This window comes from Triticum aestivum, chromosome 2D (genome assembly GCF_018294505.1).
Source record: "Triticum aestivum cultivar Chinese Spring chromosome 2D, IWGSC CS RefSeq v2.1, whole genome shotgun sequence".
Lineage (NCBI taxonomy): Eukaryota > Viridiplantae > Streptophyta > Magnoliopsida > Poales > Poaceae > Triticum > Triticum aestivum.
Window position 1 is genome coordinate 71,183,895 of NC_057799.1, and position 7,433 is coordinate 71,191,327.

Here is a 7,433-nt window from a genome sequence, read left to right on the forward strand (position 1 = left end):
ACTGTCTGTTAGTGCCATTAGTTTTAAAAAAAATATAAACTTTCTATTAGTGCCATTAGTTCTTTATGAAAATTCTTTTTGCTGTATTTAGTTTTTTTGTTTTCTTTTTTGCTATATTTATTTTGTTTTGTTTCTACTTACAACAAAAAACTTATTTATTTATTTTATTTTGTTTCTAATTACTTATTTATTTTACTTTATGATAATTCTTTTTGCTATTAAAGTTTCTATCAAAAAAAGTTCTTTATGAAAATTCTTTTTGCTTTTAATGATTTTGAACAGAAAATAATTCGATAATTTTAGTTGCATCAATTTTATATGATTTTAGTTTCAATAATAATAGAGGTTTCTTATAATGTTTTGAACAGAAAATACTTTGTTAATTTTAGTTTCATAAATTTTATGAAAGTTTATTTTATTTTGTCGGAACACAAGAAGTCCGGAGTTGTAATAAGTTATTAAAAATAAAAAAGAGGTGCAATGCTCGTTGATTTGCTTCAAGCCTTTCGGAATAGTGTAGACTGCACTGCACATAGCTCGATGCAGTCTACCTTATTCCTCAAGGCTTGAAGCTAAGCAACGTGAGCATTGCGCCTCTTCTTCATCGTCTCTGCACTCAGGGCTTATAAACCGCTCCTAGTGCCTCTCAGCTAGCGAGGTGGGACTAAAAAACTGCTTAGTAAGAAACTCTAGTACCGGTTCGTGCCACGAACAGGTACTAAAGGTGCTTGTGGGGCCACAGCCTCATTACTACCGGTTCGTGGCACCAACAGGGACCAAAGGGTGGAATTGGTCCCGGTTCGTGCCACCAACCGGGACCAATGGCCTTGCACAACGGCGTGGTGGTGAGTTTAGTCCCACCTCGCTAGCTAAGAGAGAACCGCGCCTGTTTATAAGGTGCGGTGCGCCTGAGCTGTCGAGCTCCTCTCTAAAACAGGCTTACGGGCCTAACCTCTCTGTACATGCCTGTGGGCCTACTGGGCCTTCTGCGGGCCTGAATCCTGGCCCATGGATGGGTTTCTAATCGTATTCAGGCCGTGGTGGCCCAATAGGTGGCATAATTTTTAATTTTTGGCCTGTTATTTTTCATGCATTTACTAATTATTTTGAGCTATAAGACCCTAAAATTGAAAAGCATTTCAAAGGAACTCTGAAAAGGTTGAAAGTTGGCATGGTATCATCATTTCATCCACATAGCATGTGCAAGAAAGTTGAAAGGGTTACGGCAAAAACTAGATGCACTTCTTGTACAAAACGGACAATGGTATCATACTCGTCTATTACAAAGTTGGCATGGTATCATCATAATAGTTGCGGGAGAAAGTCTTCACTTTTTCTTCGCTTGTGTCATTTGCTTATTGCGCCGTAACCATGGATAATCTTCATCGTTTATCAGGATGCTTGGGTCAGCCTTGACTTTGAAGGGAGGAATTTCATGAAACTTTTCATAATCTTCAGACATGTCTGTCTTGCCCTCCACTCCCACAATGTCCCTTTTTCCTGAAAGAACTATGTGGCGCTTTGGCTCATCGTATGATGTATTCGCTTCCTTATCTTTTCTTTTCCTCGGTCTGGTACACATGTCCTTCACATAGATAACCTGTGCCACATCATTGGCTAGGACGAACGGTTCGTCAGTGTACCCAAGATTGTTCAGATCCACTGTTGTCATTCCGTACTGTGGGTCTACATGTACCCCGCCTCCTGACAGATTGACCCATTTGCACTTAAACAAAGGGACCTTAAAATCATGTCCATAGTCAAGTTCCCATATGTCCATTATGTAACCATAATATGTGTCCTTTCCCCTCTCGGTTGCTGCATCAAAGCGGACACCGCTGTTTTGGTTGGTGCTCTTTTGATCTTGGGCGATCGTGTAAAATGTATTCCCATTTATCTCGTATCCTTTGTAAGTCAATACAGTCGAAGATGGTCCCCTGGACAATGAGTACAACTCATCACAAACAGTGGTGTCACCTCTGAGACGTGTTTCCAACCAACTGCTGAAAGTCCTGATGTGTTCACATGTAATCCAGTCGTCACACTGCTCCGGGTGTTTGGAGCGCAGACTGTTCTTGTGTTCATCGATATACGGGGTCACCAAGGTAGAGTTCTGTAGAACTGTGTAGTGTGCTTGAGACCAAGAATATCCGTCCCTGCATATTATTGAGTCCCCCCTCCAAGCGTGCCTTTTCCAGTCAATCTCCCCTCATACCGCGATTTAGGGAGACCTATCTTCTTAAGGCCAGGAATGAAGTCAACACAAAACCCAATGACATCCTCTGTTTGATGGCCCATGGAGATGCTTCCTTCTGGCCTAGCGCGGTTACGGACATATTTCTTTAGGACTCCCATGAACCTCTCAAAGGGGAACATATTGTGTAGAAATACAGGCCCCAGAATGACAATCTCGTCGACTAGATGAACTAGGACATGCGTCATGATATTGAAGAAGGATGGTGGGAACACCAGCTCGAAACTGACAAGACATTGCGCCACATCACTCCTTAGCCTTGGTATGATTTCTGGATCGATCACCTTCTGAGAGATTGCATTGAGGAATGCACATAGCTTCACAATGGCTAATTGGACGTTTTCCGGTAGAAGCCCCCTCAATGCAACCGGAAGCAGTTGTGTCATAATCACGTGGCAGTCATGAGACTTTAGGTTCTGGAACTTTTTCTCTGGCATATTTATTATTCCCTTTATATTCGACGAGAAGCCAGTCGGGACCTTCATACTGAGCAGGCATTCAAAGAAGATTTCTTTCTCTTCTTTCGTAAGAGCGTAGCTGGCAGGACCTTCATACTGCTTCGGAGGCATGCCGTCTTTTTCGTGCAAACGTTGCAGGTCCTCCCGTGCCTCAGGTGTATCTTTTGTCTTCCCATACACGCCCAAGAAGCCTAGCAGATTCACGCAAAGGTTCTTCGTCACGTGCATCACGTCGATTGAAGAGCGGACCTCTAGCTCTTTCCAGTAGGGTAGGTCCCAAAATATAGATTTCTTCTTCCACATGGGTGCGTGTCCCTCAGCGTCATTCGGAACAGCTAGTCCGTCGGGACCCTTTCCAAAGATTACGTGTAAATCATTGACCATAGCAAGTACGTGATCACCGGTACGCATGGCGGGCTTCTTCCGGTGATCTGCCTCGCCTTTGAAATGCTTGCCTTTCTTTCGACATTGATGGTTGGTCGGAAGAAATCGACGATGGCCCAGGTACACATTCTTCCTGCTTTTGTCCAGGTATATACTTTCAGTGTCATCTAAACAGTGCGTGCATGTGTGGTATCCCTTGTTTGTCTGTCCTGAAAGGTTACTAAGAGCGGGCCAATCGTTGATGGTTACAAACAGCTACGCGTGCAGGTTAAATTCCTCCACCGTTTCCATTCCACAGCTGTAAAAGTTCTTCAACTAATGGCCTTAGGTACACATCAATGTCGTTGCCGGGTTGCTTAGGGCCTTGGATGAGAACTGGCATCATAATGAACTTCCGCTTCATGCACATCCAAGGAGGAAGGTTATACATACATAGAGTCACGGGCTAGGTGCTGTGATTGCTGCTCTGCTCCCCGAAAGGATTAATGCCATCCGCGCTTAAACCAAACCATACATTCCTTGGGTCAGCTGCAAACTCAGCCCAGTACTTTCTCTCGATTTTTCTCCACTGCGACCCGTCAGCGGGTGCTCTCAACTTCCCATCTTTCTTACGGTCCTCACTGTGCCATCGCATCAACTTGGCATGCTCTTCGTTTCTGAACAGGCGTTTCAACCGTGGTATTATAGGAGCATACCACATCACCTTCGCAGGAACCCTCTTCCTGGGGGGCTCACCGTCAACATCACCAGGGTCATCTCGTCTGATCTTATACCGCAATGCACCGCATACCGGGCATGCGTTCAGATCCTTGTACGCACCACGGTAGAGGATGCAGTCATTAGGGCATGCATGTATCTTCTGCACCTCCAATCCTAGAGGGCATACGACCTTCTTTGCTGCGTATGTACTGTGGGGCAATTCGTTATCCTTTGGAAGCTTCTTCTTCAATATTTTCAATAGCTTCTCAAATCCTTTGTCAGGCACAGCATTCTCTGCCTTCCACTGCAGCAATTCCAGTGCGGTACCGAGCTTTGTGTTGCCATCTTCGCAATTGGGGTACAACCCCTTTTTGTGATCCTCTAACATGCGATCGAACTTCAGCTTCTCCTTTTGACTTTCGCATTGCGTCCTTGCATCGACTATGACCCGGCGGAGATCATCATCATCGGGCACTGGTTCCTCTTGATCTTCAGCAGCTTCCCCCCTTGCAGCATCATTGGGCACATCGTCTGGTTCCTCCTGATCTTCAGCAGCTTCCCCCGTTGCAGCATCACCGTATTCAGGGGGCACATAGTTGTCATCATCCTCTTCTTCTTCGCCGTCTTCCATCATAACCCCTATTTCTCCGTGCCTCGTCCAAACATTATAGTGTGGCATGAAACCCTTGTAAAGCAGGTGGGTGTGAAGGATTTTCCGGTCAGAGTAAGACTTCGTATTCCCACATATAGGGCATGGACAACACATAAAACCATTCTGCTTGTTTGCCTCAGCCACTTCGAGAAAATCATGCACACCCTTAATGTACTCGGAGGTGTGTCTGTCACCGTACATCCATTGTCGGTTCATCTGCGTGCATTATATATAATTAAGTGTGTCAAAAACCATTACAGAACATCATGAATAGATAATTAAGTGACCAAATTAATAGAAGTTCATCATCACATTAGAACCAAAGTACATACATAGTTCTCATCTAACAACATATATATAGCTCTCCAGAGCATCTAATTAATTAAACCATACATTGAAACTATGTAAAACATTTCAATGCGAAAACAAATACGATCATAATCGCAACCAAGGTAACAATTGATCCAACGGCATAATGATACCAAGCCTCGGTATGAATGACATATTTTCTAATCTTTCTAATCTTCAAGCGCATTGCATCCATCTTGATCTTGTGATCATCGACGACATCCGCAACATGCAACTCCAATATCATCTTCTCCTCCTCAATTTTTTTTATTTTTTCCTTCAAGTAATTGTTTTCTTCTTCAACTAAATTTAACCTCTCGACAATAGGGTCGGTTAGAATTTCCGGTTCAACCACCTCCTAGATAAATAAAATCTATGTCACGTTGGTCGGTATATTGGTCATAAACAATAAATGAACCAAATAGTTATAAAAAGATAATATATACCACATCCGAATCATAGACAGGACGAGGGCCGACGGGGGCGGATACCAAAACCATCGCACTATGTAATAAGAAGGAATAATAAAAGTAACAAAATTAGACAAGTAACTATCTAAAGTAAGAATTTTTTCCTTTCAGAAAGAAGATAAGAACAAGAGGCTCACCACGGTGGTGCTGGCGACGAGATCGGCGCGGGCGATCGACGGCGGTGAAGACGGGGACGGGACGTGACGGACCACTAAACCTAGACAAATCTCGGGGAAAATGGAGCTCGGAGGTCGAGTTTCGAGAGGACAAAGATTAACTAGTGTGGCTCAGACATTTCATCGAACACCTCATGTGCATAGGAGGTGAGCTAGAGCACCCAAATGCCCTCCCCTCGCCGGCCAGAAAAAACAGAGCACTCTGGAGTGCTCTGCTGTGGCGATGGGGTATATATAGGGAACTCATTGGTCCCAGTTGGTGGCACCAACCGGGACTAAAGGCCTTTGGTCCCGGTTGGTGCCACGAACCGGGACCAATGCCCCTTTAGTCCCGATTGGTGGCACCAACCGGGACCAAAGGCCTTGTGCTGCCCCGCGTCAAAAGTTTAGTCCCACCTCGCTAGTTGAGAGAGCTCGAGAGTGGTTTATAAGCGCTGCTGCGCCCACCCTCTCAAACTCCTCTCAACTGCAGGCTTTCGGGCCTAACTGTTCTCTTTGCCTGTGGGGCCTACTGGGCCTTCTGCGGGCCTGAATCCTTTCCCATGGATGGGTTTCTAGTCGTATTCAGGCCGTGGTGGCCCAGTAGGTGGCATAATTTTTTTCCTCTGTTTTTTTTCTCTTTTGCTTTATTTGTTTTGTTTTGTTTCTACTTACAACAAAAAACTTATTTATTTTATTTCTAATTACTTATGTATTTTACTTTAATTATTTTATTTTTATTTATTTTACTGCTTCTATTTTTATTTATTTTACTGCTGCTATTTTTACTTAATTTATTAAGGTTTATTTAGTTACTATAGTTTATTTTATTAAGGTTTACGAGCTGTGGGAGGGACGAGGGGTGGCGACGTGCTGTGGGACATGATGCAGGGGCCGAGGAGGGAATTTAGGGTTAAGTTTTTATACGGGAACGGTTAGACGGGCTTTAGCGGGCTTTCACCGGGCTTGTGGGGTTTTACCAGGTCATCGATGAGAGTTTCCAAAAATGTCATTAGAAATCCGTCATGGATTAACAGGTTTCTTGTAGTGATATGTCGAGCACAATGAGTGGTGATCCTCCAGCCTCCCACTCGCACGCAGCCGCCGCCACCCTCCCGCTCGCTCGCGGCCGCCGTCGTCACCAGTCCCAGCCATGGCGCCACCGCTGTCGTCGTGCCCCTGAAGACCTATTCATCTTGCCTGAAGGTGATCCTGTGTCAGATCCTGCACGATACCTCATCACTACAACACGTCAGCGGCGGTGTATGAGGCGTCCATGGCCCTGGTGGCGCCTTCAAGGGAGGACGCATGATCTTCAAGGGAGGACAGGCCATCAGATTCATCCACTTGGTAGCGTCTTTGTTCATCCAGGTTTGACGATTCATCTTTTCATTATCTAGTCTCTCAGGGATGTCAAACGTACCCTCAACAACTAACGTCAGCATTTATTTTGTTCTGTAGTGAACCCCCTCGATGAATGCATGTCTGTTGCCGTGGCTAGAGAAAATTCTACATATCCACATCCTGATAACCAACAAGATAAGTAGCAGCTTTGATATGGAGGTATTTTCCTTCACTGTGTGCTTTTTCTTTGTGCCCTTTACTGTACTGTAGTAGCATTTGCTAAATTGCATTGAGAGAATAGGACGGCACAACAAGCTAGGGCTTCAAGAAAACCTACCAAATTCCTTTTTTTTGGGATCAACCAACCAAATTGCTGTAATAGCACGATTCGCAAGACCTAGAAGGGATCTACACATGACATCGGTGGCTTCTCCTCCGCCTGCTATTTGCCGCTTTGACACTGTTGACAGATCTGAGTTCCACCTGCTAGGCTCGAATGGTAGATGTTACGGGCAACTGTATGTGAATCCCACTCCAAGGGATCGCCCTTCTCTATCCCAGATATGGAGGTTATGGAGTTGATGGCTCATGTTTTTTTTCTCTTTTGCTTTATTTGTTTTGTTTTGTATCTACTTACAACAAAAAACGTATTTATTTTATTTCTAATTA